Below are 24226 nucleotides of genomic sequence, written 5' to 3'. Positions count from 1 at the left end.
GGTTCACTCTGGTCCAGTTCGAATATTTGACCAGTTGAGTAATTGTCCAGTTCTCAGGAACACTCTGTCTTCTATTTCAGATAGGACAGCTCTACTTTAGATTATTATTGTGACGGAAATTGCGAATAGCAATTTCCTACTGATTTATCTTGCAACTTTCCCGCGATTGTTACTCGATTGTTCTAATTTCTCATTTTCTGTTTTCAGTTATCGCAAGAAAATCGTGCATGACAGGCTCCATTCGAAATTTTGAAAAATCAAATTTCACTTCAAAATTAAGTGCTCTGGTGTTTCTCAAGGTCAAACTTCCAAATATGACCGGCTGGCACATACTCCCCGGACTCAAGATCGATGTCCTCATCGCGTGCTGTCGTCTGCCAGTGAGTCCCAGAAACTCGAGTGTTGCTCAAGGCACAGTGCCAGTGGTCATTTACAGAAGTTTGCAGCAGACTTAAGCTTATCTACACTCCAAAATTCACGGCCATGTAAAATTTTCACACTATCGCTAAACAGCAATCAAAATCTGCACACACCTGCACCCTTGAATTCTCGCTTTTCAAGCCAATCATTTCAAATTTCTTTTGTCCCATTCAATCAGGAAATTGTCATGCAGCATTTTGATTTATATAGTAAATATAGCATACTAATAACAATATCTGATTCGTTAAAATTTCTTTTTCGTGAATCCAGACTTCATCCGGATTCACACTCAAGCCCTCTTTCCCTCTCAAGACTCAAGATTTCTTCGAACCACCCGCTCATTTCGCACTCTTCGCCTTGGAGGTGCCGGATCCTGAAGTACTAGACGCTGCAAATTGCCTCAACAGTTCTTCTTCATCATCGGAGCTAATCACGATCTCCTCCCAAGCCTTCAGCTGTTCGTAGGATCGCATCCATTCCCTTTGCTCCTGCAACCTCCTTGCCTGGTTCGGTAGTGACTTCACCCTAGATTCCCGGTTGAAACAAAAGTAGTTGTGAAGGCTCAGGTTCACGTTCTTCGCCAAGGCCCCCTCTCTTATCGATTCCCTCGCTTTGGTATTGTCTCTAGACACTTTACCCACTCTCTTCCATCCTGTCGTGATCGCATTTCGATGGGTCAACAGGGGTCTCTTGAAAGCTTCCGGCCCAATCTCGGCCTGAAACGGCCGATACTCCTTTTGATGTTTTCTCATGTGATCTTTCGTTGTCATGTACAACCAGGACGTCAGTGTCGCTCGAAACCAGGGAAAGTACCTCAAGCGGCTCCATACGTGTCTGACTTCCATTGGTATGGCGAATACCTTGCATGCAGTCTCAAACAACTCGAGTCTCCTGCTGTAGTCTATTGCATATATTGACTCAGCCGTTGGCGCCCTCGCTTCCCGATACTTCGTTATATTCTCCTCTATCCATCTCATAGCCAGAATCGTACTCACTACTAAGAGCGTCACCTTCTGCCGGTGATCCGGTAACCCGATCGACCGAACTTCTTCCATATCCCACACCAGGCAGAGGTTCTTGTGATCTGGATACCGCACCGTTTGTGCCAAACAGTGACATGGGCATTCTCGATGGGTGATCTCAATGCTCCTGAGGTTACGCTCCCCCGAGGCTTCCAAGAGAGGCTCAAGCTCCATCATCTTCTCATGCATCATGTCATTCTCTTCCATGTTTGGAGCACCCCCCACAGGTTTTCCGATCACGTTTTGTCTCTCGTGATCGCTTGTGTTCTCACTTTCCATCTTCAAACGCTCTTCTCCCCAGATTTCACTCAAGTCATCTCTCAACTCTTTCGGTACTGTCCCTCTGATTTTCCTCAACAACTTGTGCGAGTGGTGCGATACATGAGCCAACCTCACGCACTTGGGCACTGAGAAGGCCTTGTCCACCAATACTCTCTGGCTGGATGCTTCCACCATCGCCATGTGTCCAGGCTTGAAGTCTTCCTCCGATGTCGAACTGGTGGAAGCCTCTATTTCCCTTTCCACTTCGAGTGGTCTTCTGAGCTCCGTGTTGCTCTTGTATGCCGCCGTCTTGCATCGCGTGTTGCTCTTGCATCGCGTGAGCTCCGTGTTGCTCTTGTATGCCGCCGTCTTGCAGTTTCCTTCAGAGACAGCATCCACTGAAGGACTACTCAATCCCTCTACTTCTCTCTTCCTCTTGCGAGTCTTCACATCTCTGCTTGAGGGTGTTGTCGTTATCATCACTGATTCGACTTCTCTGTCCACATCCAACCCTTCCAACTCTTGCCTCCCCCTGCTCGAGCCTTAAGGATATTAGTACTTTTAATCATATTACTAGTCCCAACCTTATCCCCTTTTATATCATCAACTATTTTATCTACAGTTTTTTGTTTCAGAGTAGAGCTGCCTTCACATTTTTCATCTCTAGTCCTTGATCGTGACTTCCTCAGCTCTATCACCTTGTTCAGCAACTCCTTCCTCGCCTTCTCATCCAGGCCTGTCCCCATCAGAAGCGGTTCTCCAAACTTCACCCCTCTGTCCCACAGTTCATCCTTGAATTTGTCCAGCGTCGTCTCGCTGCCCACTTCTCGATTGAATTCCTTCAAGAAATTTTGCCAAGCATCGTCCTCCAGAGTCCCCAGGAACATGTCCTTATTTCCTTCGTACGTATTCTTCTCCCTTTCCTCCGAACTCAAGAGTATCATCCCCATATTGGAGGTCTCGCTCGCCAATGGCAATTCCAAATTTTTCCGGGGAGACGGGGTCAGGGGTGGAGTGGCAGTGTCTGCCCAATTCTCCTCGCTCAAGTCTTTCAACAGCTCTTGAGTGGTGAGCTCCTCCCCTGATGGCTTCGGTTCCGGCGTATTCCTCACTTCCATATCTTCGCCGGCTTCGCTGAGAGTTTCATCCATACTCTCCTCTTCTGACTCAGCTCTTCTGCTCTCGAGAATTCTCTTGAACCGGTCTTCCACGGATCCACTCCTCTTGTCTCCAGGTGTGTCTACTGACAATGGTGATGGTGTCTCCGGGTCCAATTTCTTGTACTCCGTCAGTGCCACATACAGTTGACCTGCTGCATCCAGTTCTTTTCCCTCCTGTCTCATTTCCACCTGTTCTAAGCCATAGGGTGCCCTGTACTTTCGTGTCGCGAATTTTATGTCGTCCGCCAATGCAATATGCCCCTCCTTCATGATCATCTTGCCATCGTCCCACACTGACAGCATGTTCTCAAGTCCCTCCTGCTCAAGAGTTCTCAAGACTTTTCGCACCTCATATCCGTGTGGCAGCGAGCCTCTCATCTTTTTTGCTTGCTTCGTCCACGAATTTATTTTCGCCTCGCTTGTGTGGAAATAGACCGCCGCCGTGTAGCCGATGAACAGGGGATCCCAGCCATCAGTGAAGTCTTTCTGCATCTCCTCCGCTGTCATCCTCGCAAATATGGATGGAATCACCGAGGGACTGTTCATTCCTAAGGTCATCCTCCTGACTATCGGGAACTCGGGTATGTTGGCTGGCAGGATTTCTTTCTCCATTATGGCCTCTAGTTCCCTCTTAACCAGGGCAAAGCTGTCCTTCCAAGCAGGAATCCTCAAGATCTCCCGTCCGTCCGCTGTCAGTGGGTTCAAGTTCCAGAACTTGGGATACGTCTCGAAGGGGCCCTCACGTTTGCCTCCCATCCTACACTGCAGTTGTCCCCTGAAGTTGTATACTATCAACTCGGCATCTTTCACCTTTTCAAAGAGTACCGTATTGCTCATTTGTGCCCTGAGTACCTCCTGCTGACACCAATTGAGCGCCGTCCCATCCAGGATGCTGATAAGACCCAAGTGCGTTACAGAGTAACGATACGTTGTCACCAGGGGGTCTGGAAATGCGTACGTCACTGCTGGACCGTAATTGCAGGTCACCACCTCCTCTAGACCCCGGATTATCCCCATCGGGTCCGACCTCATTGCCAGGCACAAGTCCGTCAACAGAGGCATACCTCCATTCATCTTTTTCCACTCTTCTTTCGATTTTGGGTTCTCCTCCTCACCCGTCATGTGCCGATTCTGCATCATGAGGTATTGTACTAACAGCGTCTTCAACCCCGCGGCACACTTGTACGAATAGGTGTCGATGCTCGAGTGGACCTTCCCCATCGACAGGGGCTCCCCATATTTCATCAATCGATGAAAAGACACCAATTCTCCATGGTTTAAGAGCACTAGTGCCAGATACCCATCAACCCGAAGCGTCTCTACTCCTCGACTAAACATGTACGGTGGGCCCATGTTGAACAAGTATCTGGGGTAGACCAGATATCAGGCCAAGAGCAGGCTGATGGGCATGCCCAGTATCTCCTGCACAAAGGCTCCAAAGATAGTCGCCTTGGTGCCGAACATTTCCGCCATGAATTCTTTGCCCCAGCAAGGACTCAAGAACTTCAGAATCACGTGATCCCTTCTAGTCCTCAGCTCGCCCTCTGCGTGCTCTCTCTAGAACCCTCCAATTGTCACTTCATTGGCTGCCGAGACAAATCTGGCCACCGTCATGTCTCTTCTTTCGGTCAGCTCCAGTTGCTTCTCTAGAAAACTCCAGACCTGCTTCACGAGGGGTGGTGCATCCTCCCTCGTCTTATTCGTGGCGTTCTCCAGCCTTGGTGTCAAAAATGGCCACCAGCCTTTCTCTTGCGTCAGGCGGTATGCCATCGACTCTAATTGTTTCTCTGTTTCGGCTACATTTCTTCTCTCGTTACTCGGTACTCTAGACTTGCCGGTGGAACCTGTGATCGTCACCTCCATGCTCCGGAACCACAAGCTGGCCGTCAATTGGTTAATCGCCGGGTGATCGTCCCCGATGAATGGGCTGAATTTAAGTTGCCTGGCAAAGTTCGATATCTCCAGCAAGAGCACCTCGTCCAGTACGATCAGGATGTCAGCTAATCCATAAAAGCCTCTCAGTGCATGAGATATGTCCGCCCACGCCGCTGGCAGTTCTGACTTGCGGAGCCTCAGGTTCGATGGCTCCAGTTCCCGATTGGGGGCTGCCATTAGGATTCGCCATTCATTTCCCTCTGCTATCAGGATCAAGACCGCGTACACGAAGTGTAGGGCAGGTGGCATACTCGCGTATCCAGGGGATGTAGTGAACACTACCTTCGTCTTGGAGCCGAATCTCGAGACAACATTCTCTTGCACCTCATTCATCGCCGCAAACAACGTCTGAAGGGCCTCCCATATCTTCCTCGGTGTTGGTTCCTTGCCCTTCAGCTGCTCAAGAAGTCCAGCCGCGTGCAGATGATCGTTCATTCCTGCGAACAACAGCAGCTCAGGCTCACAGGGCATCTCCGACTTTATTGCCACCACTAGAGTTAACATCTGGTTTAGTTCAGCTCCTGGCAAAGAGTATATCAGAGTCTCTGGCCAAAACAGCTCAGGAGACGTTCCTTCGAAGTCTGATCCCGCCACAATTACTACCCTCGCAGCAGCTGGATCTGCTCTATCATAAACCGCCAAAGTCTTGGCCAGCTGGGTGCTCCCACAGGGCTTCCCGTACCTGGGATCTTCCGCCAGCCTCGAGCCTTCGTAGGCGGCATCTGGCAATTCCATTTCCCCCGGGTTCAGCAGCTTGTCCACTACCCTCAACTGTGCCGGGGTCGCCAATCTGATCCTGGCGATGCTCGTTCGGTGTTTGGGGGGTTCTGCTATGAGTCCAGGACTCCCCAGCAGTTTGAGGGGTCTGTAGTTCATAGGTCCCATGATCGCTTTTGTGGGGATACCGGTCAGATCAATTTTGCTATCGAGAAGTGCGTCTCATGAGCCTTCAACCAGTCCACGCAATGATGCCTGCTCAAGTCCTCGTGCGACACTCGTTCTATACCCAGGGTCTCCGCTAATTCTCGCCTGCACTCCAAACCTTCTAGGTCTAACCCTTTCAACTTCTCTGTATACCTCAAGCGAGTGGTCTCCATAAGCCTCTCCACCCTCTTGCCCTCTGCCACTACCACTGAGGATATCACCGAACCTGGGGGCGTTGATGACGTCACCTCCTCAGACTCCATTGGCATAGTACTCGGCAATCTGGCATGGTTGCTCCTTGAGCTGTCTCTAGAGTCGACCCTTGGTCCCAAACGACTAGACAAAGCCCTTGATGCAAGGAACGGTGGGTCGGAGGTGGCCCGAATGTGAATTGAGCCGTCTCTAGCAGATCCGCCTCTAGTGCGTTTATGTGTCATTGAAAGACGTCATTCAGCCACTCGACTCCCCTTGGTCTGTCAAAGTGATTTCCATCATTGGAGGTGTCTTCAGGGAATCCCGCCTGCTCCATCCGCTCCGCCACGTCCAACAACCTGATGGGTAGCGCACTCTTCCGGTGAATTTCTCGAATCACCCCTTCAGGTTCCGCACCTTCTCGTTCATTTCCACGGCGTGCTGATCGAACTTCATGTTGTAGGGGACGGTACATACCGTTACTAGGATGGGATCCATCTGGATCCTCAGCTCCTCTAGAAGGCAACTCATCTTGTTGTGCAGCCTTGTTACTTTCCTCGCTTCTCCCCTTGACACATCATTCGTTCCGACCATCATTGTTACCGTGTATACCTTTGTCATCCCTAGCATCTCAAGAGTTGCCAATATCTGTGGCGTGGCTGCTCCAGCAAAACTCAAGATTCCTGTCTGCCAGTGCGATTGGATCCGGATCAACACCCGCAATAGGCTGTCCCCTATAATCAGGTGGACCGCGCCTTCTGGCACACGGGGTGGCGCAAGATATTCCACCCAGGCTGCATCATGAAAGCAATCCCTCCTGGCCCTCTGTTCCGCATTCCAATCCAGCCGATTGTGCCTGTGATATCTCTTTTCAGTGTTCTTCTTATAACTCGAGATCATGACGCTCCTGACTGGCTGTTCCCTCCACGTTGGAGGAAGCTCCGCCCTCTTTGCCGCAATCTCTCGTTCAGCTCCTTCAGACGCGATGAGCTGCCGCTCACCTGACTGCCGCTCGAGGTTGAGGTTGGAGTATATCCCGGCAGTACTACATCCATCAGCGGGCGTATGGGCTGTGTTTCTAGGCTGCGCAAGGAGGACGTGGCCTCATTAGGTATCCAGACTTCCAACCCTTCACTCATGTGCTCTCGAGCCTCGCGTTCGAGGTTGAACCGTCCTCTTGCTCTAGGGGCTTCATCCACTTCCATGCGTGATTCTGTCCTCGAGCTGGTGACCACTCGCTCCTTCGGCCTGGCTCCCTTCTGTGCGTCAAGTTCACGTTGTCGTTGTTCTATCCTCTCCATCTCCGACTTCAGCTGCTCACAACTCGCGGCATTCTCCCGCACCCTTAGTTCCTGCTGATGTTCAGCCCGCAGCATCTCAAGCAACCTCAGATTCCGATCTCGTTCGATGACCGCATGGTCCCTTTCAAGCTGAGCCTTTTCCCGGTCCAGCTTTGCCTGATCCCTATCGAGGTTTGCCTTGTTTCTTTCCCTATGCGTCTTCTTGAGCTCTTTCTTTAGAACACCAAGATCCTGATATGCCTCCGTCGTCTGTTGCGCTCGCGTCATCGATGGCAGCTTACTTGAGCTCTGGCCCGTCGATCTTGCTGATGGCATAGTTGGTAGTGGGAATTCTCCTGCGCCATATTCGGTATTGTTACTCAAGCCAGGATTCCTCGCCAAGTCGAAGCCCCTTACTCCTCCATCCACATTCCAAGACAACCACCTGGTCTGTTCCTGATTAGATATTCCCTCGGTGGTGTAGCCGACCATCAAGACAGCCTCCGTCGCAGACTCCCTGCACTCACCCTGTTCTTCCAACTGGAGGATGGCTTTCAACATTACCGCCATTGTCTCGTCTATTTGGGTATAATCCAGGTCCCTCAGGCGTCTGTACAGCTCATCGAGAGTAGGCTTCATCAGCGCCGCGGGCATGGATTTCCAGAATCTGTCTGCCATTTTCGGTGACTTCGGGACGTATTCAAGTGTTAACCGACTCAAGAATTACCTTACCGACTCAAGAATTACCTTACCAACTCAAGAATTACCCAACTCAAGAATTCTCTAGAAATGTTTCCTTGCAAATACTTGTTGCAGGTGTCGATTATCGCGAGTTCAGTCAAGATTTTCTTTTCTGTCTCTCTCTTGAGTGTGGTTGAATTTTCAACTTTGTTTTTCAAACTTGATCTGAAAACAGAAACCATATTAAAACTTAACATGCCATGTTCCTAACCTAGAAACCCCCCTTTTACCAGTATGGTTAAAAGCCTATCATTTTTTCCCACTTAAAACAATTCAATTGGAATTTCCCTAAAAGCATGCAGATTCATTTTATGTTTTAGCACCGTCAATTCTTCTAAAATTCAATTATCATGCCAATCGCGTTTTAAGATCCCTTTACCTGTGCCGTACCCCAGTACCTAACTCAAGACTCCTCCCTCACGCCCAACTCGAGACCCCCGTGTACCTAACTCAGGCGATGCCCAAGTAGTATTTCTTGTGAAGATACACCATTATCTCAGTTTCCGCGAAGACTACGTGTAGGATAGCGTACAATTCCCTTGGGCTCAATTTGCCCCTGTTTGGGTCATACACCGGCATTGAGACTTCAGCTATTCCTCTTTCAATCATGAAGTCTCGTAGTCTTGTTAGTGCCACCATCACGTGTTCGGGATCAATTGTGTTCCTGTCATTGACCCTCGTCACTAGGAAGCACAGGTATTTGCCCGGGACTTGTGCTACTGATGGTGGAAGCGCTGCCATCCCTACCAGTCCTGGTCTCTGTCTAAGCAGAAACTCTACGTTCTGGTACTCTCTTTTGAAGTCAGCTTCCAGTCTTGATTTGAAACTCATGTCCGCCGTGATGCAGATCGCGCTAGTCCTGTTTGACAGGATGAAGTCGCTATCCGTTATCATGATGTTTTCCGAATACTCATTGGGTATTTCAAATTTCGTTTTGAAATTCCGACCTATGGTACGCTCTGGCTCTTCCTCTTCCAGTTCCAATTCGCTTGTTTCTCTCACTTCCTTGAGCTTCTTTATCATCAAATTTTCGGTGTGGGTAAGTCCTACCCCCACTCCCCGGACAAAAATATTTATCGACGTCCCCGTCGATGTTGTCGGGTCTGAATTGTCCGGAGGAATGTCCAGTGGCCTGTCTGTTGCCGTCCATCCGAAAAGAGAATCCTCTGCCTTCGTATATTTTTCCGATGACACGTCGACTTGTTGAATGCTTTGTCCTTCGTGGCTTTCGTTTTTGACATCGCGCATCCACTCTAGTATCCTCAAGTTCGTGTTCTCCCTCCTCTCTATCTCACTCTGTTCGAGATCCGTCTCCAATTCTGGTGTCGAGTAGTCTTCCTGCGGATAGTGCCCACCATCGTTAATGACCTGCCATTCCTCTTCGGCTTCCAGTTCGCCTGCACTCAGTAGTTCCTCGCCCAATTTGTCTGGCTGTATCTTGTCAATCAAGAAGTCATCCCCGTATATGTTGTACCTCATACCGGTCCGTTTATGATTGCCAGTTCTGGTTCCCGGTATATTGGTCGATCTGGCTCCATCCACTTCGGCACCTCATCTTGCTCCGGGTCGTTCCAGTCTTCTTCTGCAAACGATCCTGCTTCAGACTCCACCTCTATCTTTTTATTGTGGTCCAAGCTCAAGTTTTCATTGCCATCATTTTTCTCTCTGGTGCCCTTTTCATTCACTTCACACGCTGGCTCTACCACCAGGTACTCGAGACCCTCCATGTCTTTCGGTAGGCACCAGTCTTCCGGGGACGGGACGTGAGGCTTCAGATTTTCGTAATGTGCTGCTCGCCCAGTACTCAAGCGGTAGAACCGCCCCTGTTGATGTACTTCCGTTATCATGAATGGTCCCCTCTACTTCTTGAGTAGTTTCTTTGTTCCCTTGGGTGGTATGACATTTTGGAAGACCCACGCGTACTGCCCTTTTTCATATGGCTTTGCTTGTAATATTTTTTCGTCATGTTTCTTGCGTTGTCTCATTTGCGCTTGCGCCGTGTTCTTCCTGCATAGCTCGTTTAGCTCTTGTTGTCTTTTGATCGCTTCTTTCACATATGCCTGAGGCGACGTCCTCTTCCCCTCGTATTCTGGGTAAAAGAATGTTAGAGGCATTGCCCTCTTCCTGCCCGTCAACATCATGAAAGGACTGATGCCCGTCGTTGAGTGCTGTGTACTGTTGTAGTCCCCTACTACCTGTGGCAGGTATTTATCCCAGTCCGTCATGTATCTTGAGCAGTACACCCTTAACATGTTGACCAGTGTCCTGTTCTGTCTCTCTCCAACCCATTCGTCTGTGGGTGGTAGGTCGTCGAGTGTGCTTGAGCAATGTGCGATCTCATCATCAATTCTTTTGTCAAGTCCCCCACAAAAGCTTTGCCGTTGTCCGACTGGAAAGTCATTGGACAACCATACCGCGATATCCAATGAGTTATCAGATGATCACATGTCTCCTCGGCCGAGGCTGTCTGGCACAGAACCGCTTCCGCCAATTTGTGAAGTGATCTATTATAACCAGTATCTGGTTATGTCCCGACTCCGTCATGCAGATTTTTTGATGGTCTATCTGCACCACTTCATTGAATTCTGAACTCTCGACAGACTTGAGGGGAAACTTCATCTTCCTTGGGTCTTTTACCTGGAGACATGCCAGGCAGGCATTCACCCATCTCTCGCAAGCTTTTCTCATTCCTGGCCAATCAAATCTATGAAGTATCCTTTGTTGTACTTTATCTATCCCCTGGTGCCCCATCTGGTCGTGTGATCTGAAAAGCACCTCCGTTTGATACAATTGTGGCAGTATGATGAGGTTGTGTTTGTGTAATATCTTTTCCTCATCTCTCCTCTTGCACGCTACCACCCCATCAGCTGTGTGATAGAGTAAGTCTTTCTTTTCTTTGTAGAACTGGCTCAAGATCTTGTAGCTGTCTTCCTGATGTTCCCCCTTCTCCTTGATCCCCGACTGGATCCATTTGGAGAGGTTACTTGTCATTTTGTCATTCTTCTGGGCTCTTATTAGGTCTGAGAGCCTATATCTCGCCTTGACATGCTCCTTTAGCGCCATGATCTGTCCATTCATCTCACCAGGGTTGTGGATGTCAACACTCAGCTTCACGCATATCATCCTTTTCACAATTTTCATTTCGTCTTCTGCCACCAGATTCGTTCTGACGTTTGAGTTGCACGATAGTTCCCTGAATGGCTTCCTTGAAACCGCAATTTTCTCAAGTTCTTCACCACCTCGTACCTCTTGTATGTCCAGATTGTACGTTCCTGAAGATGGATCCGTCTGTAACTCCCTGTCGTGTTGCCTTATCTTCTCTTCCGCCAATATCATGCACAGACTGTCCTGGTCTTCGCTACTCTCATCCGAGTCTTCATCCCATTCTTCACGCTCCCCGGACAATTTACCTAGACCGGTTTCTTCTTCTTCCGTGAACCTGGACCACTCCCCGGACTCTTGATCTAGTCCCAGGTGTTCAGCTTCTTCTTTGAACGCCACTTTCTTTTTCCTAACCTTGGTCTGTTCCAGAATGTCCTCGGGGATTTTGTCAACTAGCGACCGCACGACGTCCTTGCTATCAGCGACGCTCCCTGTTGAGGAGTCAGTATTGTTCACTGTTTCTTTTCTCCGAAGTATAGTGACTTCCGGTTCCTCTTGACCCTTCTCTTGGATCACGGGTTTATCATCTGATAGTTTCTCAAGCAGCCTCATTAAGTCATCATCTATTCGGGCAGTTCCCGCTTCTACCTGGTTAAGATCATAACCTTTTGCCTTGAGCGTTTCCCTCACGATCTTGGACTTGAGTATTATCTCTATCGGAATCCTTCTGCTCTTCTTCAAGATGGTCTTCTCTGGATGTTCTTTAGGTAATTCGGGATGATCTTCAATCGGTTTGCCTGATTTGTCCAGCCATCTCGTGAGTGGAAGACTGTCGTACGTTTCCTTGTCCATGAAGGAGAAGCCATCTTTGATCTCAGGTCTGTCCGCCTCTCTTTGTTCTTGTCTCTTGTAGAACTCCGTCTTCTTACTCAAGCTGTCGGCATTTTGATGTTTATCTCGTGTTCTATGCTCAATTATCATGTTGTATCCGTCCAGGCGAACTATCCACCTCCCGATGTAACTTTGGTCCATCGAGTACATTTTCAGCCAGCTTAGTGCCCGGTTGTCGACTCGCAACTTGAATGGCTCACTGCCCAGGTACGCCCTGTACTTCCCGACAAAGGTAACCACCGCGAACATCTCTGCTTTCGGTGCTCCGTACTTCATTTCTGTGTCACTTGGTACTTTGCTCCCGTACACTATTGGTCTCAAGACTGTCTTCCCATTCCACTCTTGTTCCTGGTGGAGAATTCCAGATATCGCAACTACCGACGCATCCGTGTCCAGCACGTACATCCCTTTCACAGTCGGTATACCCAGTACTGGTGCCTCACATAGCTCTTTCTTTATCCTCTGAAATGACTCTTCTGCTGCGTTGTTCCATGTGAACTTCTTGCCCTTGTGCCTCATTAATTGTTGCATCGGGTACACCTTGTCCGCGTAGCCTTTGATGAACTCCCTGTAGTAGTTAGCGAAACCCAGGAAGCTCATCAACTGGTGTTCCGTCTTCGGTGACTTCCAGGTTAGGACTGCCTCCACGGCGTCTGGATCAGGTCTGATGCCGTGCTTGTCTACCATCCTGCCCAAGTATTTAATTGAGTCCTTGAGTATCTCGCACTTTGATGGTTTACACTTTAGCCCCGATCTTTTCATGCACGCGAACACCTCGTCAAGTCTCTCAATGTGGTCTTCCAGTGTTGGCGTTGCTATTACCACGCCATCCACGTAGCACATTACCAGATTGCCTATCACCAGGCTATTACCAGATCTTTGTCACGCCTATCAGCGCGTGTGCCATCAATCGCTGAAACGTGGCTGTGGCATTGCAAAGTCCAAACGGCATCCGTTTCCATTGAAACAGACCCAACTCGCAGGCAAACCCTGTCTTGTCCCTGTCCTGCTTCCGTAGTGGTACCTGCCAAAAGGCCGAGCCTAAATCAAGAGTCGTAAAAAATTTTGCATCACCTAACTTCGAGAGGCTCTCATCAATCCTAGGTATGGGATAGGCATCCTTCACCGTGACGGAATTCAGGTATCGAAAGTCACAACAAAACCTCAACTGGTCGCCTTTCTTTTTGGCTATCACTACTCCACACGCCCACGGTGATTTGGATGGTTCTATCATGTCATACTCTAGTAGCGTTTCGATCTTTTTTCTACAAGCATCCGATTTATGTGGGGTCATGCGCCTCGCCCCCTCCCTGTGTGGTACCGCATTCTCCTCAAGTTCTATTTCATGCTCAACGAAATTACAACACCCGATATCCGCTTTATGCCTCGAAAAAACTTCTTCGTTCCGCTCTAGCACGTCCTTGATGGCTTCGAGCTGTTCAACTGTCAGTTTGCCCCTCAAATGTTCAATCTCCGGCAGAACCGGTTTATCATTTTGCATTTCATCTAGTGTGGGTCGCTCTGGAAAGTTCGAACAGCTCAACAGCCCATCATCCGTCTCTGACTTAAGTGATTTAACAAGACTTGAAGAATCTTTTATTTCTTGCAATCGTCTCAAGATACAAATTTTGTCCCTGTGATTGGGACAATCAACAACTTCATTTTGTTTTGTATTCTCAGTCATCTCATATCGGGTTTTAACCGGTAAAGCATATCCCAGTTTCCTCCCTCTCTCTATCGTGATCGGTATATCAAGAGTATTCAACAAGACACTGACGCAGAGGCCGCTCTTCGTTATCCAGAAGGATCTTCCTAAAACAGCAGCACTTTGACTATTAGGATTCGGAACTATACACACTTGCTTGTTGTCATTTAGTTCATTGTAATTTTTCATCCTCTAACCTACGATTGCCGCTTCATTCGCCTTTAACCTCACCCTTCTACTCAAGAATACCGGTGCTTTGGTTTCATTTGCCATTATTAAATTTACCGGTTTGATTGCGTACCTCCTATCCGGGTTCCGTATCCTGAACATTGCGTTATTTAAATCAATCGCTACATCGAAATTCCTGATGAAGTATCTGCCCAAAATGAATTGGTCAGATTCATCTAGGTTTTCTACCACGAGAAAGCTCATCCACAGGTTACGTTCTCCCAAATTGAGGGCTATTATCGGCGTCCTGCCCAGCACCCGAAGGGCCCCTTTGTTTGCAGCTGACAGCCGTATTCTCGAGTCTATCAAATCACCTTTATTGAAGCCCATACGTTCCCAAGTTTCGATTGGTATGACGCTCAAGACCGCTCCCGTATCAAGTAACCCACGTAACTGAGTCTTTTAGACACTTATGTCTAGCACGTGCCCTGTCACATCTGCCTCCGTCCCGATGTGCATCGCATCTTCTTCAAGCATGGCGCAGTGTCCAATCGATCTCACTTTCAACTCTTCTTTCCCTGCGTAGATTTGCCCAATTAGGACTTCGTCACATGTTATCATTGTCTTGGTATAGATGTTGATTCCATCTATAATTAGCATCACCTCGTGTGGATCATAAGCTTCAGTATACCTGTTATCAACACGTACCAACTTGCTGCCCCCTCTCGTGAGTAGTGCTCTCAACGCTCTGGAAGTCGTTTGTGGACTTATACAACTCAAATAATCTGCGTACACGTCAATGTGCATAATTGTCTGGTCGCTTGGTTCGCTCAAGTTTCTGGTTACCTCATGGCCGCCCACTGTGATTATCGACATTATTCTAGCCCCGATTTTCGATATGCCGAATGGTTTTCCCGTTACCATTTTTACAGTGTTACAATTTCCACTCTTTGTCGACCCCGATCCAGCCTCTGGTGTTAGATTCGACCCTGTCAACGCTTCGGTGAAATTCTGTCTTTCGATCTCCTGCTTTAGTCGTTGCTCTATTTCTTTCGCAGCTAGATCCTGTTTCACTTTGGTAATTGCTTCAATCGCCGCTTTCTCATAATTTATCTCTAGAGAGTTCCCGGCTGCGGATTCTATCGCACCATTAACATGCGTTACAGCTTTCACTGCTTTCGTCGGCAATTCCGTGTTTGGTGCTCCTAAGTTCCTAGATTCAAACTCGTTTTGTATGCTCCGTTGATTCTGCACCGCCGCTAAAGCCAACTTATGTTTGGGGTGACTCTGGTCCTTGACCGCTTCCCAGAACAAGGGACAATCCATTCTGAAGTGTCCTTCTTGGTTACAGAAGAAGCATCTCGCGCCTATCTTGATGATTAAGCCACTATAGTACTCGTGTTCCTCCATTTGGCTCATGTCTTCCTCATCCGGTGCGTATCCTAGACTCTTCATGCCTTGTTTGTATGTTGTGCAATCAGCCACGTGGTGATCAGCCGACCCGCAGTTCGCGCATGATCTGCGCTTGTCCATGTCATCTCTAGGCTTGTACCATGACGACCTCTGAGGTTGGCTTCCCCCTTGCGTGTTCCTGTTTTCTGAATATGAGCATTTCCTAGGCTTCATCAGCATGTATTCCCTTGACTTCTGTCTCATTTCCTCTGGGGTCGGTGCGCTGTCTTTCGACAATGTGTAGTATGTTGCTAACATTGTTCTTAAGTCATCACTTTTTACCCCATCAATGAACTTCGAGGCAATGCTAAAGTTTCTTCTGTTTGTCGACTCCTCTGGGTCACTCCTTCTTCTCAAGCTCTCAAGGCCATCTAGGAACCGATCAATTGACTCATCGTCCCTCTACCTTCTCTATTCAAATCGCATCATCGCTTGGTGACCCTTCATGCCTGACCCGAATCGATTCAGCAATATTTCGAAGATTTTGTCCGTGGTATCGCGTTCTTCTTCTTTCTTAGCAACCACGCATTTTAATGCCGTGCCTTCGAAGTTGCTGAGTATGGCTGTGCATGCTTGTCTTTCATCATTTAAGTTATCTTGCTCTAGATGTAATCTCATCACTTCCACCCAATTGTCAATGCATCCATCGGAGTCGTCTTTGAATTCTTTTGGCTTCTTGAAAATTTTTCTTGATTTTCCTTCTCTCCTATCGCTCGAGTCAGTGTTCCTCGTGGCGAAGGCCTCTAGAGTCCTGTTCATCATCTCCCAAGTTCTTGCCCACGTCATGGCATCCGGACCTGCGTTGCTGTTAGCTGTTGAGTCCCCCGGACCACTCATTGTGTTTGATGCTCCATTTTTCATAATTGTTTTAGCAGCTGTAGGTGCTATGCTCACCGCATCCCGGGTTAAAGGCAACGGTGTCGATTGCCGTTTGTTCCTTTGTGGTTCCACAAAGTCAACTCTGGTGCCTTGCGTGCGATCCGCTGCCGGTTTGTCTTGTGAGGTAGAATTTCTCAAGATTGCATCCAATTTCGCCTGTATTGCGCATGAACTTTCGGCCTGGTTCCTGCCCATTGTGTCCATTCTCTTTTCCAGGCTTCCTAGTTGGCTGTTGACATCATCATATCGGTTTTTCAGCTGTTGCATATATTTTTCGATGTTCTTATCTCGTTCTTCATTGGTGACATCTACCTTGTCTGACATCTGCTGGAGTCTCTCCTCTGTCGCCTTAGCCAGGTTAAAATAACTATCCAGATACTCGTGTTTGTTGTTTTTCAACTCTTTCCTTATTGAGTCTCTGTCTTCCTCACTGTACTTTAGTTTTTGTCGATCTGATTTAGTTTTGTCATCAGGTCGCCAAGCTCAAGAGTAGCTGTTTCATGATCAGCCGTTGTCCTGTTTTCGGCATTGGCTCCTGTTCTAGCTTGCTCTTCCTTTAGGTCGGCTTCTGTCGCCTTCGTGCTCACTGTCCCAAATGTTCGTGCTTTTTCAGTTTTTGATTCTTCGGCCGTGTTGTCTCTCGATTTCATTCCGACCATCATTGCCAACTTATCTGAAAAGGATGTCTTCTTCACTTGGGAGTCGTCTTTAACTGTTTCTCGGGTATTGCTTGTTGTGTCTTCCAATGCGTCTATCGGTGAAAACTCCACGGTTTTTTGGATTTTGATCTTCCATGTGGGGCATCGGTGTGGATTCCGTTGTCTTCTTCTCCACTTCATCTACGCTCTGGTCTGGTGTCTCTAGATCGATTTCAACTGTGGGCTCCACCTGGCTGTCTTTAGCACCTTCTCTCGTCTTGTTCTCGGTACTACTCCTCGTGCTGACCATGCTAACTGAAAAATTATCTTTCGTTTTCTTTGATCCCATTGATGTCGTTCCGTGCAGCGACGAGTTATATTTCGTGTTTGATCCAGTTGACCTTTTTTCGAGCACCGGTACCCTACTCCGTCTCATTATTTCTGTTTACAATTGCTCTTATTTACAATATTATTATATACACAATTCTAAATCTTTTGTAAAAAAAATTTTTAAAAGGAAATATACAACGTGATAAAAACAATATTCCCAGTTCTCTTTCAAAACCTTTCGAGAAACTTTCTTTATTTGTGGTCTCAACCGTACCGGGTTCCGACTGGTCTTGTTCTGTTTTAATTCTGTCTTAAAACACTTATTGTAATTTTTACTCCAATTTTTATACCGTCCCAAGACTTCCAGTTACCGTCCCTACTCCTCTTCTTTTCACCGTCCCAGGCTTCTTTCTGCTGTCCCAAGACTGTTCAGTACTGTCCCAGTACTTTTTGTCAGTGTCCCAAGACCCCTGTCCCGAGAGTACTATCCCAGGACTACTGTCCCAAGACTGTCTCAAGACTACTGCCCCAAGGTTAGTGTCCCAAGACTACTGTCCCAAGACTAGTGTCCCAAGGCTAGAGTCCCAAGACTACTGCCCCAAGGCTAGTGTCCCAAGACTACTGTCCCAAGGCTACTGTCCCAAGGCTAGTGTCCCAAGACTACTGTCCCAAAGCTAGTGTCCCAAGACTACTGTCCCAAGGCTACTGTCCCAAGGTTAGTGTCCCAAGGCTACTATCCCAAGACTAGTGTCCCAAGGCTAGTGTCCCAAGGCTACCATCCCAAGACTAGTGTCCCAAGGCTACTGTCCCAAGACCACTGTCCCAAGGCTAGTGTCCCAAGACCACTGTCCCAAGACCACTATGCCAAGACCACTGTCCCAAGACCACTGTCCCAAGACCACTGTCCCAAGACCACTGTCTCAAGACCACTGTCCCAAGACCACTGTCCCAAGACCACTGTCCCAAGACCACTGTCCCAAGACCACTGTCCCAAGACCACTGTCCCAAGACCACTGTCCCAAGACCACTGTCCCAAGACCACTATCCCAAGACCACTGTCCCAAGACCACTATCCCAAGACCACTGTCCCAAGACCACTGTCCCAAGACCACTGTCCCAAGACCACTGTCCCAAGACCACTGTCCCAAGACCACTGTCCCAAGACCACTGTCCCAAGACCACTGTCCCAAGGCTACTGTCCCAAGGTTAGTGTCCCAAGGCTTGTGTCACAAGACCACTGTCCCAAGACCACTATCCCAAGACCACTGTCCCAAGACCACTGTCCCAAGACCACTGTCCCAAGACCACTGTCCCAATACCACTGTCCCAAGACCACTGTCCCAAGACCACTGTCCCAAGACCACTGTCCCAAGACCACTGTCCCAAGACCACTGTCCCAAGACCACTGTCCCAAGACCACTGTCCCAAGACCACTGTCCCAAGACCACTATCCCAAGACCACTGTCCCAAGACCACTGTCCCAAGACCACTGTCCCAAGACCACTGTCCCAAGACCACTGTCCCAAGACCATTGTCCCAAGAACACTGTCCCAAGACCACTGTCCCAAGACCACTGTCCCAAGACCACTGTCCCAAGACCACTGTCCCAAGACTGTTCTGGTCCAAGACTGTCCCAGGACTGCACAGTCCCAAGACTGTCCCCAGACTGCACTGTCCCAAGACTTCTCTGGTACTTTCCCAAGACTTCTTTGGCACTGTCCCAAGACTGTTAACAAGTGTCTGAGCAGTGGGACCTCTTTCTTCTTTGTTGTAGGGACTTCTTGATTCACTGTACCTTGTACCACCACTCAAGCCCCAGTAAAAATTTTCCCACAAACCCTCTCTTAAAGGCCAAATGCTGACCCCCTTTTTTTAGTTACCTCTTTTTCAATGTTCCAGGCAACTTGCAACCAAAATCTGTGTGCAGGTATCTTGTGATCACCTGTTCGTACAAAAAACAAACACAAATCCTCACCAAAATTCAACAAAAAATCTAAGCAAGAAAAAGTAATAAAAACAGAGAGATGAACCCACCTAAAATTCAAAGGTGACGAATGTCTACCTTCTATCGAAAAAATGTCTGGTACCTAATTGCCACGGGTTTTCCTCCCCCCAACTAATAATCTTATTGGGTATCACCAGAATTGTCTATGTCCGTTCCCCCCTACCAATCCAACCAGCGTGCCTGTCTTAACTCGAGTTTAAATTTGGATATCCACCTATTATTACCAACGCGTGTTAATGACTAATGTAAATAAATCAACGATGTCGATTAATTAGTTACTCTAATTTCCCCCCTTTTTACAATTTGCTACCGCCAACCTCTAACCTAACCAGCCCCCCTTCTAACCTCCCCCTTTTTAGCCCCCCTTCTTAAGCCTAAAATTACCTTAAGCGCCGGGTGCTAAACCTCTCAAGAGAAAACTGTAGACCTGTCTCCAGGCCTGCTCAAGTAAAAACGTTCCTCAAAACCGGGGGATTTCGCTTATCCAATTTAACACTTATCTCCTATAATTTAATGTGGATTTTAACGATACCCGTTCTGCACAACTTGAGAACTCGAGAACTGCCAAATCCTCTTTGGCTACTTTCCCACTCGACTGGTCACCTCTTCCAGTCCAGTCTCCTATTGGTTCAGCTCAAGTGCTCCTGAACCACTTTCCCACTCGGCTGGTCACCTCTTCCAGTCAAGTCTACTATTGGTTCAGCTCAAGTGCCCCTGAACCACTTTCCCACTCGGCTGGTCACCTCTTCCAGTCAAGTCTCCTTGTTGTCCAGCTAAGTTCCAAGCTATCTGAAAACCCTTGACAACGCCCCACACTCGGGCACTTTATTGAGGTTACTGGGTTAAATTGCTAGGTTGATCGAAACGATCGAACTTGTAAAACATTATGGGTATACTATTTAATTAATATAAAGGTTTGATCCAACTAATCTGGTGTCAAAGTCACTGTCTTTTTTCGTTTTATGGTTTTTGTTCCTTTGTCTATTCTTTTTTGGTTTTTTGTTTCGCTTTTTGTCTTTTTGCTCGTGTTTTTTGTCCCCCTAGTTGCCCCCCTTTACTCGGTTAGCTAAGCCTCGTTCGGAGAGCGTACCAGGAAGTTTTCTCGAGTTTTCTTAAAAAGCTATCACGGTACAACCGGAAGGTTTGCACGTTCCAGCCGAACCGTACCACCGGTACTCTAGAATGGGCATGCAGCCCGGAGCTGTCTCAAGTGGGTTCGACTCCGTAGTCTTGATGTCGTAAACACCCAGGAGCGCCATAAAAACACTATGTAACATTCGTCTACTGCAGTCACACATGAGGCTTAAGAAAAATAGGCCCTAAAACCATTGGCTCAAGAGTCAGGGACACTATCTCTTGTGTTTTTCTACCTCAAATCAGTCGGAGCCAATTCGGTTCGCTTGTGACATGAGACTACGACTCGTTACAGCTTAAGGCTACTACCAAAATATCCCCCCACTCTAGAAATGAGATGGTCCCCATACTTAGGTCTCAAAATACCCAAAATACATGAACGCCGTTAAAAACCGGGTCCGAACAATCCGTTAAGTTACTTTTTATTGGACGGTGGAACTTTGATCCATTTCAGATGGATCAACCTAAAACTCGCCTTACCTCAACATAACAATCATAAAACACACTCTAGTAATTTAAATTGGGGACTCACATGCTGAAGTACTCAAGCACAAGGGTAATTAAATGGGTGAGCAGCTCTAGAATTAACTAAGATAACTGGATGAGTTTAATGTTTATCAGTTTGAATGGTAAAGGTAAGTTTGAACTCTAGAATATAGTTTTATGTGAACCATTGGGACACTCAAGCTGTCCACCTTTCCAAAGGTTCACTCTGGTCCAGTTCGAATATTTGACCAGTTGAGTAATTGTCCAGTTCTCAGGAACACTCTGTCTTCTATTTCAGATAGGACAGCTCTTCTCTAGATTATTATTGTGACGGAAATTGCGAATAGCAATTTACTACTGATTTATCTTGCAACTTTCCCGCGATTGTTACTCGATTGTTCTAATTTCTCCTTTTCTGTTTTCAGTTATCGCGAGAAAATCGTGCATGACAGGCTCCATTCGAAATTTTGAAAAAATCAAATTTCACTTCAAAATTAAGTGCTCTGGTGTTTCTCAAGGTCAAACTTCCAAATATGACCGACTGGCAGATCAGCCTTCGACTAGTTCTTCGAAAACTGTTCCAGAAATCAGACGAAGAACCAGCAAAGCAAATTGAAGAGAGATTGCAATAGTATGCTGCGAAAACAGCCATCCAACTTCGACAATCCAACTTTTTCCTTCTGTTATGTTCGGTTTGTCATCTTTCAAAGCAAATGAATAAATTTTTCAAGCTGATTGAAGTATGACCTACTGCACTCAGAAAATTGTCTGGCATATATGTCAATCCATAAAATCCTATTCGGAATTGATATGAGCAAAAGGCTTTTCCTCCGATCAAACTAATGATGCAATGTTTTCAAGTTTTCAGATCCAATGGTCTTTGTGCATTTTTTTTAATGTCACAACCAGTTTCGAGAAGAAAAACTTCACTTGTCCTGTTATCGTGTTCTCTTGAATGACGCTATCTAGTTGGAGCTCGCTATTCGGCTTTTTATATTAGTTTTTGTGTGTTCTTGTTGTATTGTTTGTCAGTTTGATTGATTCGTCTTTCTTACAGTACTTATTAATGATAGATAAACTGTTCACCATGGCTTTTTTCATTTTCTTGTCGTGTTCTTGGTCAATAATTTTACTGATTTCTATTTTGTAAGTGAATGTGTACTCTCCTCCTTTTTGTTGTACTGTTTCCTTTTTTTACCAATTCGTTTTCAGCTTGTCAATCATTGATTTCTTGAATATTGTGTACGTTCATCGGTAATTTTCCATTACCCAGTGTGACATAGCGGGACCTGATTCATCTAGTGATTCTATGGTGTTAGAACCATTTGGTGCTTTGTTTTCTTGTTGTAGTCTAATATCTGTTTAGGGGCAATGTTTCGGAATTCAAGACTTGCTCGATAACTAACCACTTCTGTGAACGGCGCTGTTGTTTTTTCCATCCTTCTTGTTCAATAGGTATGATTGATCCGTGTAGCTGTGTTTTTTAGCCTTGCTGCTACGCGCTCGTTTAAAAAGTACGTTTGCACTCCCTTATGAAACTATTGGTATGATTGCCTCCCTAGTGCTTTAAGTTGGGCCAGGTGTCCTTTTAGATTTGTTCGTTGAATGTGGCTGCATTTTTGGATTGGAGTTCCTCGTTGATAGCTAACTCTGTAAAGGTAGCTGTTGTTTGGTTTCCCATTTATTTAATGTTGCGAACTCTTCGGCCATGTTGCGATTCCGTCGTTTTGTTTTTTATATGGCTTTAGTTGGAGATGCGCCGGTGCGAATTGTTTCCACAGTTGTAAGGAAAGAAGGTCTGTCCCATTCTTTCCTTATGCCGCATTGGTTGTCTTGTCGCTGGTTTTGGCTGCCAAGTGGTCTTTATTGACCTTGTTGATTTCGGTTTCTTATTTTAAAAAAAGATACAGTCCTGATTCTAGTTCTTTTATGAAACCAACTGTTTCTTGTTTGACACTGAATTAGTTTTCGGGTGAAACTGAATGCCATAAATGTGTTGTTTTTTAAAAGTTTTTTCTAGTGCCCGATTCATCTTTTCGTCCCACTGCGTAGTCATAAAATGTCATGGTTTATCTGAATGTTTTTTCAAATAACAAATGTGCCATGATCATATCTTTCACCCATTTGTCTTCTCTGTCACCGCAGTCTGCTTTTAGGTCCAATTTGAACAATTTTGCATAGAATTGCTGGATGAATGCATTTTTTTCAGAGTTATGCATATCAAGTTATTTCTTTGAAATGTAATAATCTTTGCTGTGACACTAACATCTTTCAGTTCTCCCGATAGATCAATGGTAGACACTGACTGTTAGTCGATGTTTGGCTTAGGTGGACTAAATTGTCTTCGAGCATCTTTCCTTATGCCTAGTTATGTGTAGCTTTTGGGACTGGTGTTTGCGTCGTTTCACAGGGTTGTTACCTATTTTACTTCAATGCTCTCTCCTTGTTGTCCTAGGTTTTCGAGTCCAAAACAGTTTATCTGATTTTTGTTTTCCCTGACTTTTCTTTGCACTTTTTCTCATACTATATTAATTCCTCGAAGATCGGTTTTGGTTGTCTGACTGGTGTCTTGTGTCTGTTTTGAAGTAAAAATTGAATTTATCTCAGATTTTGAAAACCGATTTATTCTATGGCACAGACGGCCACTTGGAGCCCTACGACTGTATTTGACCACTCCGTTGGTGGCTCTGTTGTTTGTTCATACCAGAAATCCAGAACACGTTTGATTCCTTTGATCTTGACCTGAGGATTCTTTCGATCATGATCTTACAGTGACATGTTATTCTTTATTCATGAAAAACAGTCCACTAATAGAAAGTTGCTACCATTGGAATTATCAACGAGTGTTTAGGGCTACAACTCATCAGATAAAAGAATGTGATAGAAGGTCTGTTGTCAACTAATAATAAAGAATAACATTTTGTAGAAAAGTGCCTCGCTTACGAGGTGTTTACAGTTTCACCGGTGCTGCAGAAGTTGCTACTTAATCATTGACTTCAAGGACGAGCGTTAACAATTCAAATCAGATAATTTAGAATGTCTCATTTTAAAACAAAAATGACAGAATGTTTAAAAAATCTCGTTGGATGACATTGACTAAAAATTACTCCCTACCAGGCGTTATTGTCCCGACTTTCGATACGAAAGTAGCGGAATATTTGTGCTCGGGGTGGGTTTTTTTTCTTCAGACAAATTTCGACTTTTGAACTAGACATTTTTGACGGATTTTTTTATATCATTCGAAAGGTATTGTTGTCCTGAACTTAAATTTAAAAAGATATTTAACCTGTGATCATTTTTCGTAAAGTTATGGGGGTTTAAAGATTGCCATTATGGCCAACTTGGGACAATTAACGCGCGATATATTTCGCGCTATTAACGCGTGTGGTACTGCGGCGTTAGCAGTAGGTAATCTTGAGGACAGTTTGTTAGCTACTGCATATGCAGTAATCATATGTGCTAATTATATTTATTATGCGATTATTGTGTAAGAGTGGTCAA

The sequence above is a fragment of the Symsagittifera roscoffensis genome, chromosome 8 (genome assembly GCF_963678635.1).
Source record: "Symsagittifera roscoffensis chromosome 8, txSymRosc1.1, whole genome shotgun sequence".
Lineage (NCBI taxonomy): Eukaryota > Metazoa > Xenacoelomorpha > Acoela > Convolutidae > Symsagittifera > Symsagittifera roscoffensis.
This window is presented reverse-complemented; position numbering follows the sequence as displayed.